General features: G+C 45.3%; 16 non-coding genes across 16 annotated transcripts; all 16 read right to left on the bottom strand.

Moving 5' to 3' along the window:
* Positions 1-1,071: 1,071 nt before the first annotated feature.
* Positions 1,072-1,262, bottom strand: LOC141215954 (U2 spliceosomal RNA). The gene has a single exon (XR_012285004.1). It is a non-coding gene; the product is annotated as a U2 spliceosomal RNA (small nuclear RNA).
* Positions 1,263-2,385: 1,123 nt separating this feature from the next.
* Positions 2,386-2,576, bottom strand: LOC141215942 (U2 spliceosomal RNA). Its single transcript, XR_012284992.1, has one exon. It is a non-coding gene; the product is annotated as a U2 spliceosomal RNA (small nuclear RNA).
* Positions 2,577-3,695: 1,119 nt separating this feature from the next.
* LOC141217078 (U2 spliceosomal RNA) lies at positions 3,696-3,886 on the bottom strand. Its single transcript, XR_012285952.1, has one exon. It is a non-coding gene; the product is annotated as a U2 spliceosomal RNA (small nuclear RNA).
* A 1,120-nt stretch (positions 3,887-5,006) lies between these two features.
* On the bottom strand, positions 5,007-5,197 carry LOC141215930 (U2 spliceosomal RNA). Its single transcript, XR_012284981.1, has one exon. It is a non-coding gene; the product is annotated as a U2 spliceosomal RNA (small nuclear RNA).
* A 1,121-nt stretch (positions 5,198-6,318) lies between these two features.
* On the bottom strand, positions 6,319-6,509 carry LOC141216442 (U2 spliceosomal RNA). The gene has a single exon (XR_012285476.1). It is a non-coding gene; the product is annotated as a U2 spliceosomal RNA (small nuclear RNA).
* A 1,121-nt stretch (positions 6,510-7,630) lies between these two features.
* LOC141215919 (U2 spliceosomal RNA) lies at positions 7,631-7,821 on the bottom strand. The gene has a single exon (XR_012284970.1). It is a non-coding gene; the product is annotated as a U2 spliceosomal RNA (small nuclear RNA).
* A 1,124-nt stretch (positions 7,822-8,945) lies between these two features.
* Positions 8,946-9,136, bottom strand: LOC141215908 (U2 spliceosomal RNA). Its single transcript, XR_012284959.1, has one exon. It is a non-coding gene; the product is annotated as a U2 spliceosomal RNA (small nuclear RNA).
* Positions 9,137-10,257: 1,121 nt separating this feature from the next.
* On the bottom strand, positions 10,258-10,448 carry LOC141215896 (U2 spliceosomal RNA). The gene has a single exon (XR_012284947.1). It is a non-coding gene; the product is annotated as a U2 spliceosomal RNA (small nuclear RNA).
* A 1,124-nt stretch (positions 10,449-11,572) lies between these two features.
* On the bottom strand, positions 11,573-11,763 carry LOC141215884 (U2 spliceosomal RNA). The gene has a single exon (XR_012284936.1). It is a non-coding gene; the product is annotated as a U2 spliceosomal RNA (small nuclear RNA).
* A 1,122-nt stretch (positions 11,764-12,885) lies between these two features.
* Positions 12,886-13,076, bottom strand: LOC141215872 (U2 spliceosomal RNA). The gene has a single exon (XR_012284925.1). It is a non-coding gene; the product is annotated as a U2 spliceosomal RNA (small nuclear RNA).
* A 1,121-nt stretch (positions 13,077-14,197) lies between these two features.
* Positions 14,198-14,388, bottom strand: LOC141215861 (U2 spliceosomal RNA). Its single transcript, XR_012284914.1, has one exon. It is a non-coding gene; the product is annotated as a U2 spliceosomal RNA (small nuclear RNA).
* Positions 14,389-15,513: 1,125 nt separating this feature from the next.
* LOC141215850 (U2 spliceosomal RNA) lies at positions 15,514-15,704 on the bottom strand. Its single transcript, XR_012284903.1, has one exon. It is a non-coding gene; the product is annotated as a U2 spliceosomal RNA (small nuclear RNA).
* A 1,124-nt stretch (positions 15,705-16,828) lies between these two features.
* LOC141215839 (U2 spliceosomal RNA) lies at positions 16,829-17,019 on the bottom strand. Its single transcript, XR_012284892.1, has one exon. It is a non-coding gene; the product is annotated as a U2 spliceosomal RNA (small nuclear RNA).
* Positions 17,020-18,144: 1,125 nt separating this feature from the next.
* On the bottom strand, positions 18,145-18,335 carry LOC141215828 (U2 spliceosomal RNA). Its single transcript, XR_012284881.1, has one exon. It is a non-coding gene; the product is annotated as a U2 spliceosomal RNA (small nuclear RNA).
* Positions 18,336-19,457: 1,122 nt separating this feature from the next.
* Positions 19,458-19,648, bottom strand: LOC141215817 (U2 spliceosomal RNA). Its single transcript, XR_012284870.1, has one exon. It is a non-coding gene; the product is annotated as a U2 spliceosomal RNA (small nuclear RNA).
* Positions 19,649-20,773: 1,125 nt separating this feature from the next.
* On the bottom strand, positions 20,774-20,964 carry LOC141215806 (U2 spliceosomal RNA). The gene has a single exon (XR_012284859.1). It is a non-coding gene; the product is annotated as a U2 spliceosomal RNA (small nuclear RNA).
* Positions 20,965-21,629: the final 665 nt, after the last annotated feature.

Genomic DNA, 21,629 nt, shown 5'->3' with positions numbered 1-21,629 from the left:
ATTTGTGGAGATGGCCACCTGGACTCCCGTTAAGAAGACATGCTGTCAACCTCTAGATCCCTCACATGCCTGCACTTTTCGGCTTGCTGCTGCTGCAATCCACGCGTTTTAGATCTGCATAACTCCACCTCTTTTAGCACAGTACCCTCAACCCCCGGCTGTTCCCACCCGCCTCAACACCGTTGGAAGGGAGGAGAACCAATTAAGGCGGGGGGGGGGGGTGGAACGAGCAGCTGTCTACCCTTAGCAGGAGGGTTGCTGATTAATTACCTCTCCTGCTGCTGCTGCTGCTGGCTGTCCAGCAGCAGACTGAAGGTGGCTGCTGCTGTGCGCAGGTATATAAAGGCTCAGAGCCTATTATGACACGCGCAGCCAGCGTTCCATTGCCACATTCCGTCTACTGCAGGCGGGATACCTGGATGGCTGAATGTCACTGAGAAGCTCACAGAGACCGCCATAAGCAACAGTTTAAAAGAATGCCACAGACTAATCAACCAAACTTTTTGGGTTGGTTTCTCTTTTATAGTCTGCAGGCATTAAATGAAAGAAGTCAGTGTTCCAGCAGAGGGAGACAACGTTTCAGAAAAGGCATTGTAGCAAACCAAAAAAGAAATTTTAAGCGCAGCAGAGTAACCAGCTCACATACCTGTTAGCTCAGGTGAGTTTAAAAGGCTGCTGTTGATAACAAGGGCATTTGCTAAATAGATGGTGTGTGTGCAACAATATACTGAAAGGTCAATTATATTGTGCAGCTTATCTCACCACCTGTAGTTATTTAGGTGAAAGCTCCAAAATGCTTGCCTAATATGTCTGTTTATCCAAAAGGAAGTATAGAGGGAGAGCTAGATAGATAGCATTGCATTACATTACATTACATGGCAATGCAATGCACAGTTGCTGAAGTTGAACCAAAATGAGCTTGTCATCTGGCTTCTGCAACTTTTAACATGAAAAATCCAATGAGGAGAAGAAAAGCAAAGCCAAAGAGTCCATCCCAAAATCCGACAAACAAGCAAAATGAATAAAAAGCATTGAATTCAATTCTTTCTGATTTTAGAAACTGCATTAAAGAAGGGGTGCACCGGTCCTGGAGATACTGCAATACCAGGTCAATGCGTGGAGTGGACAGAGCAAGCTCTTTTTCCATCTCCCTGTTCTAAAAATCCATTTAATATATGGTCCCCAGATAGGGGACGTATCAGATATTAAACTGATAAGAACAGATACTACACTTGATCTTAGCCAAAAGGCCGAGAAGCGATAACCAGAATTGGTTTCCGACTACGGTGCCACCCAAGGATTCTGAAAAGTCCATTTGTGGAGATGGCCACCTGGACTCCCGTTAAGAAGACATGCTGTCAACCTCTAGATCCCTCACATGCCTGCACTTTTCGGCTTGCTGCTGCTGCAATCCACGCGTTTTAGATCTGCATAACTCCACCTCTTTTAGCACAGTACCCTCAACCCCCGGCTGTTCCCACCCGCCTCAACACCGTTGGAAGGGAGGAGAACCAATTAAGGCGGGGGGGGGGGGGTGGAACGAGCAGCTGTCTACCCTTAGCAGGAGGGTTGCTGATTAATTACCTCTCCTGCTGCTGCTGCTGCTGGCTGTCCAGCAGCAGACTGATGGTGGCTGCTGCTGTGCGCAGGTATATAAAGGCTCAGAGCCTATTATGACACGCGCAGCCAGCGTTCCATTGCCACATTCCGTCTACTGCAGGCGGGATACCTGGATGGCTGAATGTCACTGAGAAGCTCACAGAGACCGCCATAAGCAACAGTTTAAAAGAATGCCACAGACTAATCAACCAAACTTTTTGGGTTGGTTTCTCTTTTATAGTCTGCAGTCATTAAATGAAAGAAGTCAGTGTTCCAGCAGAGGGAGACAACGTTTCAGAAAAGGCATTGTAGCAAACAAAAAAAGAAATTTTAAGCGCAGCAGAGTAACCAGCTCACATACCTGTTAGCTCAGGTGAGTTTAAAAGGCTGCTGTTGATAACAAGGGCATTTGCTAAATAGATGGTGTGTGTGCAACAATATACTGAAAGGTCAATTATATTGTGCAGCTTATCTCACCACCTGTAGTTATTTAGGTGAAAGCTCCAAAATGCTTGCCTAATATGTCTGTTTATCCAAAAGGAAGTATAGAGGGAGAGCTAGATAGATAGCATTGCATTACATTACATTACATGGCAATGCAATGCACAGTTGCTGAAGTTGAACCAAAATGAGCTTGTCATCTGGCTTCTGCAACTTTTAACATGAAAAATCCAATGAGGAGAAGAAAAGCAAAGCCAAAGAGTCCATCCCAAAATCCGACAAACAAGCAAAATGAACAAAAAGCATTGAATTCAATTCTTTCTGATTTTAGAAACTGCATTAAAGAAGGGGTGCACCGGTCCTGGAGATACTGCAATACCAGGTCAATGCGTGGAGTGGACAGAGCAAGCTCTTTTTCCATCTCCCTGTTCTAAAAATCCATTTAATATATGGTCCCCAGATAGGGGACGTATCAGATATTAAACTGATAAGAACAGATACTACACTTGATCTTAGCCAAAAGGCCGAGAAGCGATAACCAGAATTGGTTTCCGACTACGGTGCCACCCAAGGATTCTGAAAAGTCCATTTGTGGAGATGGCCACCTGGACTCCCGTTAAGAAGACATGCTGTCAACCTCTAGATCCCTCACATGCCTGCACTTTTCGGCTTGCTGCTGCTGCAATCCACGCGTTTTAGATCTGCATAACTCCACCTCTTTTAGCACAGTACCCTCAACCCCCGGCTGTTCCCACCCGCTTCAACACCGTTGGAAGGGAGGAGAACCAATTAAGGCGGGGGGGGGTGGAACGAGCAGCTGTCTACCCTTAGCAGGAGGGTTGCTGATTAATTACCTCTCCTGCTGCTGCTGCTGCTGGCTGTCCAGCAGCAGACTGAAGGTGGCTGCTGCTGTGCGCAGGTATATAAAGGCTCAGAGCCTATTATGACACGCGCAGCCAGCGTTCCATTGCCACATTCCGTCTACTGCAGGCGGGATACCTGGATGGCTGAATGTCACTGAGAAGCTCACAGAGACCGCCATAAGCAACAGTTTAAAAGAATGCCACAGACTAATCAACCAAACTTTTTGGGTTGGTTTCTCTTTTATAGTCTGCAGGCATTAAATGAAAGAAGTCAGTGTTCCAGCAGAGGGAGACAACGTTTCAGAAAAGGCATTGTAGCAAACCAAAAAAGAAATTTTAAGCGCAGCAGAGTAACCAGCTCACATACCTGTTAGCTCAGGTGAGTTTAAAAGGCTGCTGTTGATAACAAGGGCATTTGCTAAATAGATGGTGTGTGTGCAACAATATACTGAAAGGTCAATTATATTGTGCAGCTTATCTCACCACCTGTAGTTATTTAGGTGAAAGCTCCAAAATGCTTGCCTAATATGTCTGTTTATCCAAAAGGAAGTATAGAGGGAGAGCTAGATAGATAGCATTGCATTACATTACATTACATGGCAATGCAATGCACAGTTGCTGAAGTTGAACCAAAATGAGCTTGTCATCTGGCTTCTGCAACTTTTAACATGAAAAATCCAATGAGGAGAAGAAAAGCAAAGCCAAAGAGTCCATCCCAAAATCCGACAAACAAGCAAAATGAACAAAAAGCATTGAATTCAATTCTTTCTGATTTTAGAAACTGCATTAAAGAAGGGGTGCACCGGTCCTGGAGATACTGCAATACCAGGTCAATGCGTGGAGTGGACAGAGCAAGCTCTTTTTCCATCTCCCTGTTCTAAAAATCCATTTAATATATGGTCCCCAGATAGGGGACATATCAGATATTAAACTGATAAGAACAGATACTACACTTGATCTTAGCCAAAAGGCCGAGAAGCGATAACCAGAATTGGTTTCCGACTACGGTGCCACCCAAGGATTCTGAAAAGTCCATTTGTGGAGATGGCCACCTGGACTCCCGTTAAGAAGACATGCTGTCAACCTCTAGATCCCTCACATGCCTGCACTTTTCGGCTTGCTGCTGCTGCAATCCACGCGTTTTAGATCTGCATAACTCCACCTCTTTTAGCACAGTACCCTCAACCCCCGGCTGTTCCCACCCGCCTCAACACCGTTGGAAGGGAGGAGAACCAATTAAGGCGGGGGGGGGGTGGAACGAGCAGCTGTCTACCCTTAGCAGGAGGGTTGCTGATTAATTACCTCTCCTGCTGCTGCTGCTGCTGGCTGTCCAGCAGCAGACTGAAGGTGGCTGCTGCTGTGCGCAGGTATATAAAGGCTCAGAGCCTATTATGACACGCGCAGCCAGCGTTCCATTGCCACATTCCGTCTACTGCAGGCGGGATACCTGGATGGCTGAATGTCACTGAGAAGCTCACAGAGACCGCCATAAGCAACAGTTTAAAAGAATGCCACAGACTAATCAACCAAACTTTTTGGGTTGGTTTCTCTTTTATAGTCTGCAGGCATTAAATGAAAGAAGTCAGTGTTCCAGCAGAGGGAGACAATGTTTCAGAAAAGGCATTGTAGCAAACCAAAAAAGAAATTTTAAGCGCAGCAGAGTAACCAGCTCACATACCTGTTAGCTCAGGTGAGTTTAAAAGGCTGCTGTTGATAACAAGGGCATTTGCTAAATAGATGGTGTGTGTGCAACAATATACTGAAAGGTCAATTATATTGTGCAGCTTATCTCACCACCAGTAGTTATTTAGGTGAAAGCTCCAAAATGCTTGCCTAATATGTCTGTTTATCCAAAAGGAAGTATAGAGGGAGAGCTAGATAGATAGCATTGCATTACATTACATTACATGGCAATGCAATGCACAGTTGCTGAAGTTGAACCAAAATGAGCTTGTCATCTGGCTTCTGCAACTTTTAACATGAAAAATCCAATGAGGAGAAGAAAAGCAAAGCCAAAGAGTCCATCCCAAAATCCGACAAACAAGCAAAATGAACAAAAAGCATTGAATTCAATTCTTTCTGATTTTAGAAACTGCATTAAAGAAGGGGTGCACCGGTCCTGGAGATACTGCAATACCAGGTCAATGCGTGGAGTGGACAGAGCAAGCTCTTTTTCCATCTCCCTGTTCTAAAAATCCATTTAATATATGGTCCCCAGATAGGGGACGTATCAGATATTAAACTGATAAGAACAGATACTACACTTGATCTTAGCCAAAAGGCCGAGAAGCGATAACCAGAATTGGTTTCCGACTACGGTGCCACCCAAGGATTCTGAAAAGTCCATTTGTGGAGATGGCCACCTGGACTCCCGTTAAGAAGACATGCTGTCAACCTCTAGATCCCTCACATGCCTGCACTTTTCGGCTTGCTGCTGCTGCAATCCACGCGTTTTAGATCTGCATAACTCCACCTCTTTTAGCACAGTACCCTCAACCCCCGGCTGTTCCCACCCGCCTCAACATCGTTGGAAGGGAGGAGAACCAATTAAGGCGGGGGGGGGGGTGGAACGAGCAGCTGTCTACCCTTAGCAGGAGGGTTGCTGATTAATTACCTCTCCTGCTGCTGCTGCTGCTGGCTGTCCAGCAGCAGACTGAAGGTGACTGCTGCTGTGCGCAGGTATATAAAGGCTCAGAGCCTATTATGACACGCGCAGCCAGCGTTCTATTGCCACATTCCGTCTACTGCAGGCGGGATACCTGGATGGCTGAATGTCACTGAGAAGCTCACAGAGACCGCCATAAGCAACAGTTTAAAAGAATGCCACAGACTAATCAACCAAACTTTTTGGGTTGGTTTCTCTTTTATAGTCTGCAGGCATTAAATGAAAGAAGTCAGTGTTCCAGCAGAGGGAGACAACGTTTCAGAAAAGGCATTGTAGCAAACCAAAAAAGAAATTTTAAGCGCAGCAGAGTAACCAGCTCACATACCTGTTAGCTCAGGTGAGTTTAAAAGGCTGCTGTTGATAACAAGGGCATTTGCTAAATAGATGGTGTGTATGCAACAATATACTGAAAGGTCAATTATATTGTGCAGCTTATCTCACCACCTGTAGTTATTTAGGTGAAAGCTCCAAAATGCTTGCCTAATATGTCTGTTTATCCAAAAGGAAGTATAGAGGGAGAGCTAGATAGATAGCATTGCATTACATTACATTACATGGCAATGCAATGCACAGTTGCTGAAGTTGAACCAAAATGAGCTTGTCATGTGGCTTCTGCAACTTTTAACATGAAAAATCCAATGAGGAGAAGAAAAGCAAAGCCAAAGAGTCCATCCCAAAATCCGACAAACAAGCAAAATGAACAAAAAGCATTGAATTCAATTCTTTCTGATTTTAGAAACTGCATTAAAGAAGGGGTGCACCGGTCCTGAAGATACTGCAATACCAGGTCAATGCGTGGAGTGGACAGAGCAAGCTCTTTTTCCATCTCCCTGTTCTAAAAATCCATTTAATATATGGTCCCCAGATAGGGGACGTATCAGATATTAAACTGATAAGAACAGATACTACACTTGATCTTAGCCAAAAGGCCGAGAAGCGATAACCAGAATTGGTTTCCGACTACGGTGCCACCCAAGGATTCTGAAAAGTCCATTTGTGGAGATGGCCACCTGGACTCCCGTTAAGAAGACATGCTGTCAACCTCTAGATCCCTCACATGCCTGCACTTTTCGGCTTGCTGCTGCTGCAATCCACGCGTTTTAGATCTGCATAACTCCACCTCTTTTAGCACAGTACCCTCAACCCCCGGCTGTTCCCACCCGCCTCAACACCGTTGGAAGGGAGGAGAACCAATTAAGGCGGGGGGGGGGGTGGAACGAGCAGCTGTCTACCCTTAGCAGGAGGGTTGCTGATTAATTACCTCTCCTGCTGCTGCTGCTGCTGGCTGTCCAGCAGCAGACTGAAGGTGGCTGCTGCTGTGCGCAGGTATATAAAGGCTCAGAGCCTATTATGACACGCGCAGCCAGCGTTCCATTGCCACATTCCGTCTACTGCAGGCGGGATACCTGGATGGCTGAATGTCACTGAGAAGCTCACAGAGACCGCCATAAGCAACAGTTTAAAAGAATGCCACAGACTAATCAACCAAACTTTTTGGGTTGGTTTCTCTTTTATAGTCTGCAGGCATTAAATGAAAGAAGTCAGTGTTCCAGCAGAGGGAGACAACGTTTCAGAAAAGGCATTGTAGCAAACCAAAAAAGAAATTTTAAGCGCAGCAGAGTAACCAGCTCACATACCTGTTAGCTCAGGTGAGTTTAAAAGGCTGCTGTTGATAACAAGGGCATTTGCTAAATAGATGGTGTGTGTGCAACAATATACTGAAAGGTCAATTATATTGTGCAGCTTATCTCACCACCTGTAGTTATTTAGGTGAAAGCTCCAAAATGCTTGCCTAATATGTCTGTTTATCCAAAAGGAAGTATAGAGGGAGAGCTAGATAGATAGCATTGCATTACATTACATTACATGGCAATGCAATGCACAGTTGCTGAAGTTGAACCAAAATGAGCTTGTCATCTGGCTTCTGCAACTTTTAACATGAAAAATCCAATGAGGAGAAGAAAAGCAAAGCCAAAGAGTCCATCCCAAAATCCGACAAACAAGCAAAATGAACAAAAAGCATTGAATTCAATTCTTTCTGATTTTAGAAACTGCATTAAAGAAGGGGTGCACCGGTCCTGGAGATACTGCAATACCAGGTCAATGCGTGGAGTGGACAGAGCAAGCTCTTTTTCCATCTCCCTGTTCTAAAAATCCATTTAATATATGGTCCCCAGATAGGGGACGTATCAGATATTAAACTGATAAGAACAGATACTACACTTGATCTTAGCCAAAAGGCCGAGAAGCGATAACCAGAATTGGTTTCCGACTACGGTGCCACCCAAGGATTCTGAAAAGTCCATTTGTGGAGATGGCCACCTGGACTCCCGTTAAGAAGACATGCTGTCAACCTCTAGATCCCTCACATGCCTGCACTTTTCGGCTTGCTGCTGCTGCAATCCACGCGTTTTAGATCTGCATAACTCCACCTCTTTTAGCACAGTACCCTCAACCCCCGGCTGTTCCCACCCGCCTCAACACCGTTGGAAGGGAGGAGAACCAATTAAGGCGGGGTGGGGGGGGGTGGAACGAGCAGCTGTCTACCCTTAGCAGGAGGGTTGCTGATTAATTACCTCTCCTGCTGCTGCTGCTGCTGGCTGTCCAGCAGCAGACTGAAGGTGGCTGCTGCTGTGCGCAGGTATATAAAGGCTCAGAGCCTATTATGACACGCGCAGCCAGCGTTCCATTGCCACATTCCGTCTACTGCAGGCGGGATACCTGGATGGCTGAATGTCACTGAGAAGCTCACAGAGACCGCCATAAGCAACAGTTTAAAAGAATGCCACAGACTAATCAACCAAACTTTTTGGGTTGGTTTCTCTTTTATAGTCTGCAGGCATTAAATGAAAGAAGTCAGTGTTCCAGCAGAGGGAGACAACGTTTCAGAAAAGGCATTGTAGCAAACCAAAAAAGAAATTTTAAGCGCAGCAGAGTAACCAGCTCACATACCTGTTAGCTCAGGTGAGTTTAAAAGGCTGCTGTTGATAACAAGGGCATTTGCTAAATAGATGGTGTGTGTGCAACAATATACTGAAAGGTCAATTATATTGTGCAGCTTATCTTACCACCTGTAGTTATTTAGGTGAAAGCTCCAAAATGCTTGCCTAATATGTCTGTTTATCCAAAAGGAAGTATAGAGGGAGAGCTAGATAGATAGCATTGCATTACATTACATTACATGGCAATGCAATGCACAGTTGCTGAAGTTGAACCAAAATGAGCTTGTCATCTGGCTTCTGCAACTTTTAACATGAAAAATCCAATGAGGAGAAGAAAAGCAAAGCCAAAGAGTCCATCCCAAAATCCGACAAACAAGCAAAATGAACAAAACGCATTGAATTCAATTCTTTCTGATTTTAGAAACTGCATTAAAGAAGGGGTGCACCGGTCCTGGAGATACTGCAATACCAGGTCAATGCGTGGAGTGGACAGAGCAAGCTCTTTTTCCATCTCCCTGTTCTAAAAATCCATTTAATATATGGTCCCCAGATAGGGGACGTATCAGATATTAAACTGATAAGAACAGATACTACACTTGATCTTAGCCAAAAGGCCGAGAAGCGATAACCAGAATTGGTTTCCGACTACGGTGCCACCCAAGGATTCTGAAAAGTCCATTTGTGGAGATGGCCACCTGGACTCCCGTTAAGAAGACATGCTGTCAACCTCTAGATCCCTCACATGCCTGCACTTTTCGGCTTGCTGCTGCTGCAATCCACGCGTTTTAGATCTGCATAACTCCACCTCTTTTAGCACAGTACCCTCAACCCCCGGCTGTTCCCACCCGCCTCAACACCGTTGGAAGGGAGGAGAACCAATTAAGGCGGGGGGGGGGGTGGAACGAGCAGCTGTCTACCCTTAGCAGGAGGGTTGCTGATTAATTACCTCTCCTGCTGCTGCTGCTGCTGGCTGTCCAGCAGCAGACTGAAGGTGGCTGCTGCTGTGCGCAGGTATATAAAGGCTCAGAGCCTATTATGACACGCGCAGCCAGCGTTCCATTGCCACATTCCGTCTACTGCAGGCGGGATACCTGGATGGCTGAATGTCACTGAGAAGCTCACAGAGACCGCCATAAGCAACAGTTTAAAAGAATGCCACAGACTAATCAACCAAACTTTTTGGGTTGGTTTCTCTTTTATAGTCTGCAGGCATTAAATGAAAGAAGTCAGTGTTCCAGCAGAGGGAGACAACGTTTCAGAAAAGGCATTGTAGCAAACCAAAAAAGAAATTTTAAGCGCAGCAGAGTAACCAGCTCACATACCTGTTAGCTCAGGTGAGTTTAAAAGGCTGCTGTTGATAACAAGGGCATTTGCTAAATAGATGGTGTGTGTGCAACAATATACTGAAAGGTCAATTATATTGTGCAGCTTATCTCACCACCTGTAGTTATTTAGGTGAAAGCTCCAAAATGCTTGCCTAATATGTCTGTTTATCCAAAAGGAAGTATAGAGGGAGAGCTAGATAGATAGCATTGCATTACATTACATTACATGGCAATGCAATGCACAGTTGCTGAAGTTGAACCAAAATGAGCTTGTCATCTGGCTTCTGCAACTTTTAACATGAAAAATCCAATGAGGAGAAGAAAAGCAAAGCCAAAGAGTCCATCCCAAAATCCGACAAACAAGCAAAATGAACAAAAAGCATTGAATTCAATTCTTTCTGATTTTAGAAACTGCATTAAAGAAGGGGTGCACCGGTCCTGGAGATACTGCAATACCAGGTCAATGCGTGGAGTGGACAGAGCAAGCTCTTTTTCCATCTCCCTGTTCTAAAAATCCATTTAATATATGGTCCCCAGATAGGGGACGTATCAGATATTAAACTGATAAGAACAGATACTACACTTGATCTTAGCCAAAAGGCCGAGAAGCGATAACCAGAATTGGTTTCCGACTACGGTGCCACCCAAGGATTCTGAAAAGTCCATTTGTGGAGATGGCCACCTGGACTCCCGTTAAGAAGACATGCTGTCAACCTCTAGATCCCTCACATGCCTGCACTTTTCGGCTTGCTGCTGCTGCAATCCACGCGTTTTAGATCTGCATAACTCCACCTCTTTTAGCACAGTACCCTCAACCCCCGGCTGTTCCCACCCGCCTCAACACCGTTGGAAGGGAGGAGAACCAATTAAGGCGGGGTGGGGGGGGGTGGAACGAGCAGCTGTCTACCCTTAGCAGGAGGGTTGCTGATTAATTACCTCTCCTGCTGCTGCTGCTGCTGGCTGTCCAGCAGCAGACTGAAGGTGGCTGCTGCTGTGCGCAGGTATATAAAGGCTCAGAGCCTATTATGACACGCGCAGCCAGCGTTCCATTGCCACATTCCGTCTACTGCAGGCGGGATACCTGGATGGCTGAATGTCACTGAGAAGCTCACAGAGACCGCCATAAGCAACAGTTTAAAAGAATGCCACAGACTAATCAACCAAACTTTTTGGGTTGGTTTCTCTTTTATAGTCTGCAGGCATTAAATGAAAGAAGTCAGTGTTCCAGCAGAGGGAGACAACGTTTCAGAAAAGGCATTGTAGCAAACCAAAAAAGAAATTTTAAGCGCAGCAGAGTAACCAGCTCACATACCTGTTAGCTCAGGTGAGTTTAAAAGGCTGCTGTTGATAACAAGGGCATTTGCTAAATAGATGGTGTGTGTGCAACAATATACTGAAAGGTCAATTATATTGTGCAGCTTATCTCACCACCTGTAGTTATTTAGGTGAAAGCTCCAAAATGCTTGCCTAATATGTCTGTTTATCCAAAAGGAAGTATAGAGGGAGAGCTAGATAGATAGCATTGCATTACATTACATTACATGGCAATGCAATGCACAGTTGCTGAAGTTGAACCAAAATGAGCTTGTCATCTGGCTTCTGCAACTTTTAACATGAAAAATCCAATGAGGAGAAGAAAAGCAAAGCCAAAGAGTCCATCCCAAAATCCGACAAACAAGCAAAATGAACAAAACGCATTGAATTCAATTCTTTCTGATTTTAGAAACTGCATTAAAGAAGGGGTGCACCGGTCCTGGAGATACTGCAATACCAGGTCAATGCGTGGAGTGGACAGAGCAAGCTCTTTTTCCATCTCCCTGTTCTAAAAATCCATTTAATATATGGTCCCCAGATAGGGGACGTATCAGATATTAAACTGATAAGAACAGATACTACACTTGATCTTAGCCAAAAGGCCGAGAAGCGATAACCAGAATTGGTTTCCGACTACGGTGCCACCCAAGGATTCTGAAAAGTCCATTTGTGGAGATGGCCACCTGGACTCCCGTTAAGAAGACATGCTGTCAACCTCTAGATCCCTCACATGCCTGCACTTTTCGGCTTGCTGCTGCTGCAATCCACGCGTTTTAGATCTGCATAACTCCACCTCTTTTAGCACAGTACCCTCAACCCCCGGCTGTTCCCACCCGCCTCAACACCGTTGGAAGGGAGGAGAACCAATTAAGGCGGGGGGGGGGGGTGGAACGAGCAGCTGTCTACCCTTAGCAGGAGGGTTGCTGATTAATTACCTCTCCTGCTGCTGCTGCTGCTGGCTGTCCAGCAGCAGACTGAAGGTGGCTGCTGCTGTGCGCAGGTATATAAAGGCTCAGAGCCTATTATGACACGCGCAGCCAGCGTTCCATTGCCACATTCCGTCTACTGCAGGCGGGATACCTGGATGGCTGAATGTCACTGAGAAGCTCACAGAGACCGCCATAAGCAACAGTTTAAAAGAATGCCACAGACTAATCAACCAAACTTTTTGGGTTGGTTTCTCTTTTATAGTCTGCAGGCATTAAATGAAAGAAGTCAGTGTTCCAGCAGAGGGAGACAACGTTTCAGAAAAGGCATTGTAGCAAACCAAAAAAGAAATTTTAAGCGCAGCAGAGTAACCAGCTCACATACCTGTTAGCTCAGGTGAGTTTAAAAGGCAGCTGTTGATAACAAGGGCATTTGCTAAATAGATGGTGTGTGTGCAACAATATACTGAAAGGTCAATTATATTGTGCAGCTTATCTCACCACCTGTAGTTATTTAGGTGAAAGCTCCAAAATGCTTGCCTAATATGTCTGTTTATCCAAAAGGAAGTATAGAGGGAGAGCTAGATAGATAGCATTGCATTACATTACATTACATGGCAATGCAATGCACAGTTGCTGAAGTTGAACCAAAATGAGCTTGTCATCTGGCTTCTGCAACTTTTAACATGAAAAATCCAATGAGGAGAAGAAAAGCAAAGCCAAAGAGTCCATCCCAAAATCCGACAAACAAGCAAAATGAACAAAAAGCATTGAATTCAATTCTTTCTGATTTTAGAAACTGCATTAAAGAAGGGGTGCACCGGTCCTGGAGATACTGCAATACCAGGTCAATGCGTGGAGTGGACAGAGCAAGCTCTTTTTCCATCTCCCTGTTCTAAAAATCCATTTAATATATGGTCCCCAGATAGGGGACGTATCAGATATTAAACTGATAAGAACAGATACTACACTTGATCTTAGCCAAAAGGCCGAGAAGCGATAACCAGAATTGGTTTCCGACTACGGTGCCACCCAAGGATTCTGAAAAGTCCATTTGTGGAGATGGCCACCTGGACTCCCGTTAAGAAGACATGCTGTCAACCTCTAGATCCCTCACATGCCTGCACTTTTCGGCTTGCTGCTGCTGCAATCCACGCGTTTTAGATCTGCATAACTCCACCTCTTTTAGCACAGTACCCTCAACCCCCGGCTGTTCCCACCCGCCTCAACATCGTTGGAAGGGAGGAGAACCAATTAAGGCGGGGGGGGGGGTGGAACGAGCAGCTGTCTACCCTTAGCAGGAGGGTTGCTGATTAATTACCTCTCCTGCTGCTGCTGCTGCTGGCTGTCCAGCAGCAGACTGAAGGTGACTGCTGCTGTGCGCAGGTATATAAAGGCTCAGAGCCTATTATGACACGCGCAGCCAGCGTTCCATTGCCACATTCCGTCTACTGCAGGCGGGATACCTGGATGGCTGAATGTCACTGAGAAGCTCACAGAGACCGCCATAAGCAACAGTTTAAAAGAATGCCACAGACTAATCAACCAAACTTTTTGGGTTGGTTTCTCTTTTATAGTCTGCAGGCATTAAATGAAAGAAGTCAGTGTTCCAGCAGAGGGAGACAACGTTTCAGAAAAGGCATTGTAGCAAACCAAAAAAGAAATTTTAAGCGCAGCAGAGTAACCAGCTCACATACCTGTTAGCTCAGGTGAGTTTAAAAGGCTGCTGTTGATAACAAGGGCATTTGCTAAATAGATGGTGTGTATGCAACAATATACTGAAAGGTCAATTATATTGTGCAGCTTATCTCACCACCTGTAGTTATTTAGGTGAAAGCTCCAAAATGCTTGCCTAATATGTCTGTTTATCCAAAAGGAAGTATAGAGGGAGAGCTAGATAGATAGCATTGCATTACATTACATTACATGGCAATGCAATGCACAGTTGCTGAAGTTGAACCAAAATGAGCTTGTCATCTGGCTTCTGCAACTTTTAACATGAAAAATCCAATGAGGAGAAGAAAAGCAAAGCCAAAGAGTCCATCCCAAAATCCGACAAACAAGCAAAATGAACAAAAAGCATTGAATTCAATTCTTTCTGATTTTAGAAACTGCATTAAAGAAGGGGTGCACCGGTCCTGGAGATACTGCAATACCAGGTCAATGCGTGGAGTGGACAGAGCAAGCTCTTTTTCCATCTCCCTGTTCTAAAAATCCATTTAATATATGGTCCCCAGATAGGGGACGTATCAGATATTAAACTGATAAGAACAGATACTACACTTGATCTTAGCCAAAAGGCCGAGAAGCGATAACCAGAATTGGTTTCCGACTACGGTGCCACCCAAGGATTCTGAAAAGTCCATTTGTGGAGATGGCCACCTGGACTCCCGTTAAGAAGACATGCTGTCAACCTCTAGATCCCTCACATGCCTGCACTTTTCGGCTTGCTGCTGCTGCAATCCACGCGTTTTAGATCTGCATAACTCCACCTCTTTTAGCACAGTACCCTCAACCCCCGGCTGTTCCCACCCGCCTCAACACCGTTGGAAGGGAGGAGAACCAATTAAGGCGGGGGGGGGGGGGGGTGGAACGAGCAGCTGTCTACCCTTAGCAGGAGGGTTGCTGATTAATTACCTCTCCTGCTGCTGCTGCTGCTGGCTGTCCAGCAGCAGACTGAAGGTGGCTGCTGCTGTGCGCAGGTATATAAAGGCTCAGAGCCTATTATGACACGCGCAGCCAGCGTTCCATTGCCACATTCCGTCTACTGCAGGCGGGATACCTGGATGGCTGAATGTCACTGAGAAGCTCACAGAGACCGCCATAAGCAACAGTTTAAAAGAATGCCACAGACTAATCAACCAAACTTTTTGGGTTGGTTTCTCTTTTATAGTCTGCAGGCATTAAATGAAAGAAGTCAGTGTTCCAGCAGAGGGAGACAACGTTTCAGAAAAGGCATTGTAGCAAACCAAAAAAGAAATTTTAAGCGCAGCAGAGTAACCAGCTCACATACCTGTTAGCTCAGGTGAGTTTAAAAGGCTGCTGTTGATAACAAGGGCATTTGCTAAATAGATGGTGTGTGTGCAACAATATACTGAAAGGTCAATTATATTGTGCAGCTTATCTCACCACCTGTAGTTATTTAGGTGAAAGCTCCAAAATGCTTGCCTAATATGTCTGTTTATCCAAAAGGAAGTATAGAGGGAGAGCTAGATAGATAGCATTGCATTACATTACATTACATGGCAATGCAATGCACAGTTGCTGAAGTTGAACCAAAATGAGCTTGTCATCTGGCTTCTGCAACTTTTAACATGAAAAATCCAATGAGGAGAAGAAAAGCAAAGCCAAAGAGTCCATCCCAAAATCCGACAAACAAGCAAAATGAACAAAAAGCATTGAATTCAATTCTTTCTGATTTTAGAAACTGCATTAAAGAAGGGGTGCACCGGTCCTGGAGATACTGCAATACCAGGTCAATGCGTGGAGTGGACAGAGCAAGCTCTTTTTCCATCTCCCTGTTCTAAAAATCCATTTAATATATGGTCCCCAGATAGGGGACGTATCAGATATTAAACTGATAAGAACAGATACTACACTTGATCTTAGCCAAAAGGCCGAGAAGCGATAACCAGAATTGGTTTCCGACTACGGTGCCACCCAAGGATTCTGAAAAGTCCATTTGTGGAGATGGCCACCTGGACTCCCGTTAAGAAGACATGCTGTCAACCTCTAGATCCCTCACATGCCTGCACTTTTCGGCTTGCTGCTGCTGCAATCCACGCGTTTTAGATCTGCATAACTCCACCTCTTTTAGCACAGTACCCTCAACCCCCGGCTGTTCCCACCCGCCTCAACACCGTTGGAAGGGAGGAGAACCAATTAAGGCGGGGGGGGGGGGGGTGGAACGAGCAGCTGTCTACCCTTAGCAGGAGGGTTGCTGATTAATTACCTCTCCTGCTGCTGCTGCTGCTGGCTGTCCAGCAGCAGACTGAAGGTGGCTGCTGCTGTGCGCAGGTATATAAAGGCTCAGAGCCTATTATGACACGCGCAGCCAGCGTTCCATTGCCACATTCCGTCTACTGCAGGCGGGATACCTGGATGGCTGAATGTCACTGAGAAGCTCACAGAGACCGCCATAAGCAACAGTTTAAAAGAATGCCACAGACTAATCAACCAAACTTTTTGGGTTGGTTTCTCTTTTATAGTCTGCAGGCATTAAATGAAAGAAGTCAGTGTTCCAGCAGAGGGAGACAACGTTTCAGAAAAGGCATTGTAGCAAACCAAAAAAGAAATTTTAAGCGCAGCAGAGTAACCAGCTCACATACCTGTTAGCTCAGGTGAGTTTAAAAGGCTGCTGTTGATAACAAGGGCATTTGCTAAATAGATGGTGTGTGTGCAACAATATACTGAAAGGTCAATTATATTGTGCAGCTTATCTCACCACCTGTAGTTATTTAGGTGAAAGCTCCAAAATGCTTGCCTAATATGTCTGTTTATCCAAAAGGAAGTATAGAGGGAGAGCTAGATAGATAGCATTGCATTACATTACATTACATGGCAATGCAATGCACAGTTGCTGAAGTTGAACCAAAATGAGCTTGTCATCTGGCTTCTGCAACTTTTAACATGAAAAATCCAATGAGGAGAAGAAAAGCAAAGCCAAAGAGTCCATCCCAAAATCCGACAAACAAGCAAAATGAACAAAAAGCATTGAATTCAATTCTTTCTGATTTTAGAAACTGCATTAAAGAAGGGGTGCACCGGTCCTGGAGATACTGCAATACCAGGTCAATGCGTGGAGTGGACAGAGCAAGCTCTTTTTCCATCTCCCTGTTCTAAAAATCCATTTAATATATGGTCCCCAGATAGGGGACGTATCAGATATTAAACTGATAAGAACAGATACTACACTTGATCTTAGCCAAAAGGCCGAGAAGCGATAACCAGAATTGGTTTCCGACTACGGTGCCACCCAAGGATTCTGAAAAGTCCATTTGTGGAGATGGCCACCTGGACTCCCGTTAAGAAGACATGCTGTCAACCTCTAGATCCCTCACATGCCTGCACTTTTCGGCTTGCTGCTGCTGCAATCCACGCGTTTTAGATCTGCATAACTCCACCTCTTTTAGCACAGTACCCTCAACCCCCGGCTGTTCCCACCCGCCTCAACACCGTTGGAAGGGAGGAGAACCAATTAAGGCGGGGGGGGGGGGTGGAACGAGCAGCTGTCTACCCTTAGCAGGAGGGTTGCTGATTAATTACCTCTCCTGCTGCTGCTGCTGCTGCTGGCTGTCCAGCAGCAGACTGAAGGTGGCTGCTGCTGTGCGCAGGTATATAAAGGCTCAGAGCCTATTATGACACGCGCAGCCAGCGTTCCATTGCCACATTCCGTCTACTGCAGGCGGGATACCTGGATGGCTGAATGTCACTGAGAAGCTCACAGAGACCGCCATAAGCAACAGTTTAAAAGAATGCCACAGACTAATCAACCAAACTTTTTGGGTTGGTTTCTCTTTTATAGTCTGCAGGCATTAAATGAAAGAAGTCAGTGTTCCAGCAGAGGGAGACAACGTTTCAGAAAAGGCATTGTAGCAAACCAAAAAAGAAATTTTAAGCGCAGCAGAGTAACCAGCTCACATACCTGTTAGCTCAGGTGAGTTTAAAAGGCTGCTGTTGATAACAAGGGCATTTGCTAAATAGATGGTGTGTGTGCAACAATATACTGAAAGGTCAATTATATTGTGCAGCTTATCTCACCACCTGTAGTTATTTAGGTGAAAGCTCCAAAATGCTTGCCTAATATGTCTGTTTATCCAAAAGGAAGTATAGAGGGAGAGCTAGATAGATAGCATTGCATTACATTACATTACATGGCAATGCAATGCACAGTTGCTGAAGTTGAACCAAAATGAGCTTGTCATCTGGCTTCTACAACTTTTAACATGAAAAATCCAATGAGGAGAAGAAAAGCAAAGCCAAAGAGTCCATCCCAAAATCCGACAAACAAGCAAAATGAACAAAAAGCATTGAATTCAATTCTTTCTGATTTTAGAAACTGCATTAAAGAAGGGGTGCACCGGTCCTGGAGATACTGCAATACCAGGTCAATGCGTGGAGTGGACAGAGCAAGCTCTTTTTCCATCTCCCTGTTCTAAAAATCCATTTAATATATGGTCCCCAGATAGGGGACGTATCAGATATTAAACTGATAAGAACAGATACTACACTTGATCTTAGCCAAAAGGCCGAGAAGCGATAACCAGAATTGGTTTCCGACTACGGTGCCACCCAAGGATTCTGAAAAGTCCATTTGTGGAGATGGCCACCTGGACTCCCGTTAAGAAGACATGCTGTCAACCTCTAGATCCCTCACATGCCTGCACTTTTCGGCTTGCTGCTGCTGCAATCCACGCGTTTTAGATCTGCATAACTCCACCTCTTTTAGCACAGTACCCTCAACCCCCGGCTGTTCCCACCCGCCTCAACACCGTTGGAAGGGAGGAGAACCAATTAAGGCGGGGGGGGGGGGTGGAACGAGCAGCTGTCTACCCTTAGCAGGAGGGTTGCTGATTAATTACCTCTCCTGCTGCTGCTGCTGCTGGCTGTCCAGCAGCAGACTGAAGGTGGCTGCTGCTGTGCGCAGGTATATAAAGGCTCAGAGCCTATTATGACACGCGCAGCCAGCGTTCCATTGCCACATTCCGTCTACTGCAGGCGGGATACCTGGATGGCTGAATGTCACTGAGAAGCTCACAGAGACCGCCATAAGCAACAGTTTAAAAGAATGCCACAGACTAATCAACCAAACTTTTTGGGTTGGTTTCTCTTTTATAGTCTGCAGGCATTAAATGAAAGAAGTCAGTGTTCCAGCAGAGGGAGACAACGTTTCAGAAAAGGCATTGTAGCAAACCAAAAAAGAAATTTTAAGCGCAGCAGAGTAACCAGCTCACATACCTGTTAGCTCAGGTGAGTTTAAAAGGCTGCTGTTGATAACAAGGGCATTTGCTAAATAGATGGTGTGTGTGCAACAATATACTGAAAGGTCAATTATATTGTGCAGCTTATCTCACCACCTGTAGTTATTTAGGTGAAAGCTCCAAAATGCTTGCCTAATATGTCTGTTTATCCAAAAGGAAGTATAGAGGGAGAGCTAGATAGATAGCATTGCATTACATTACATTACATGGCAATGCAATGCACAGTTGCTGAAGTTGAACCAAAATGAGCTTGTCATCTGGCTTCTGCAACTTTTAACATGAAAAATCCAATGAGGAGAAGAAAAGCAAAGCCAAAGAGTCCATCCCAAAATCCGACAAACAAGCAAAATGAACAAAAAGCATTGAATTCAATTCTTTCTGATTTTAGAAACTGCATTAAAGAAGGGGTGCACCGGTCCTGGAGATACTGCAATACCAGGTCAATGCGTGGAGTGGACAGAGCAAGCTCTTTTTCCATCTCCCTGTTCTAAAAATCCATTTAATATATGGTCCCCAGATAGGGGACGTATCAGATATTAAACTGATAAGAACAGATACTACACTTGATCTTAGCCAAAAGGCCGAGAAGCGATAACCAGAATTGGTTTCCGACTACGGTGCCACCCAAGGATTCTGAAAAGTCCATTTGTGGAGATGGCCACCTGGACTCCCGTTAAGAAGACATGCTGTCAACCTCTAGATCCCTCACATGCCTGCACTTTTCGGCTTGCTGCTGCTGCAATCCACGCGTTTTAGATCTGCATAACTCCACCTCTTTTAGCACAGTACCCTCAACCCCCGGCTGTTCCCACCCGCCTCAACACCGTTGGAAGGGAGGAGAACCAATTAAGGCGGGGGGGGGGGGGGGTGGAACGAGCAGCTGTCTACCATTAGCAGGAGGGTTGCTGATTAATTACCTCTCCTGCTGCTGCTGCTGCTGGCTGTCCAGCAGCAGACTGAAGGTGGCTGCTGCTGTGCGCAGGTATATAAAGGCTCAGAGCCTATTATGACACGCGCAGCCAGCGTTCCATTGCCACATTCCGTCTACTGCAGGCGGGATACCTGGATGGCTGAATGTCACTGAGAAGCTCACAGAGACCGCCATAAGCAACAGTTTAAAAGAATGCCACAGACTAATCAACCAAACTTTTTGGGTTGGTTTCTCTTTTATAGTCTGCAGGCATTAAATGAAAGAAGTCAGTGTTCCAGCAGAGGGAGACAACGTTTCAGAAAAGGCATTGTAGCAAACCAAAAAAGAAATTTTAAGCGCAGCAGAGTAACCAGCTCACATACCTGTTAGCTCAGGTGAGTTTAAAAGGCTGCTGTTGATAACAAGGGCATTTGCTAAATAGATGGTGTGTGTGCAACAATATACTGAAAGGTCAATTATATTGTGCAGCTTATCTCACCACCTGTAGTTATTTAGGTGAAAGCTCCAAAATGCTTGCCTAATATGTCTGTTTATCCAAAAGGAAGTATAGAGGGAGAGCTAGATAGATAGCATTGCATTACATTACATTACATGGCAATGCAATGCACAGTTGCTGAAGTTGAACCAAAATGAGCTTGTCATCTGGCTTCTGCAACTTTTAACATGAAAAATCCAATGAGGAGAAGAAAAGCAAAGCCAAAGAGTCCATCCCAAAATCCGACAAACAAGCAAAATGAACAAAAAGCATTGAATTCAATTCTTTCTGATTTTAGAAACTGCATTAAAGAAGGGGTGCACCGGTCCTGGAGATACTGCAATACCAGGTCAATGCGTGGAGTGGACAGAGCAAGCTCTTTTTCCATCTCCCTGTTCTAAAAATCCATTTAATATATGGTCCCCAGATAGGGGACGTATCAGATATTAAACTGATAAGAACAGATACTACACTTGATCTTAGCCAAAAGGCCGAGAAGCGATAACCAGAATTGGTTTCCGACTACGGTGCCACCCAAGGATTCTGAAAAGTCCATTTGTGGAGATGGCCACCTGGACTCCCGTTAAGAAGACATGCTGTCAACCTCTAGATCCCTCACATGCCTGCACTTTTCGGCTTGCTGCTGCTGCAATCCACGCGTTTTAGATCTGCATAACTCCACCTCTTTTAGCACAGTACCCTCAACCCCCGGCTGTTCCCACCCGCCTCAACACCGTTGGAAGGGAGGAGAACCAATTAAGGCGGGGGGGGGGGGGGTGGAACGAGCAGCTGTCTACCCTTAGCAGGAGGGTTGCTGATTAATTACCTCTCCTGCTGCTGCTGCTGCTGGCTGTCCAGCAGCAGACTGAAGGTGGCTGCTGCTGTGCGCAGGTATATAAAGGCTCAGAGCCTATTATGACACGCGCAGCCAGCGTTCCATTGCCACATTCCGTCTACTGCAGGCGGGATACCTGGATGGCTGAATGTCACTGAGAAGCTCACAGAGACCGCCATAAGCAACAGTTTAAAAGAATGCCACAGACTAATCAACCAAACTTTTTGGGTTGGTTTCTCTTTTATAGTCTGCAGGCATTAAATGAAAGAAGTCAGTGTTCCAGCAGAGGGAGACAACGTTTCAGAAAAGGCATTGTAGCAAACCAAAAAAGAA

Source organism: Phyllobates terribilis, unplaced genomic scaffold (assembly GCF_046119375.1).
Source record: "Phyllobates terribilis strain yellow unplaced genomic scaffold, ASM4611937v1 Scaffold_236__1_contigs__length_3049075, whole genome shotgun sequence".
Classification (NCBI taxonomy): Eukaryota; Metazoa; Chordata; class Amphibia; order Anura; family Dendrobatidae; genus Phyllobates; species Phyllobates terribilis.
The sequence above is the reverse complement of the archived record's forward strand: the minus strand, read 5'-3'. Positions and strand labels throughout refer to the sequence as shown.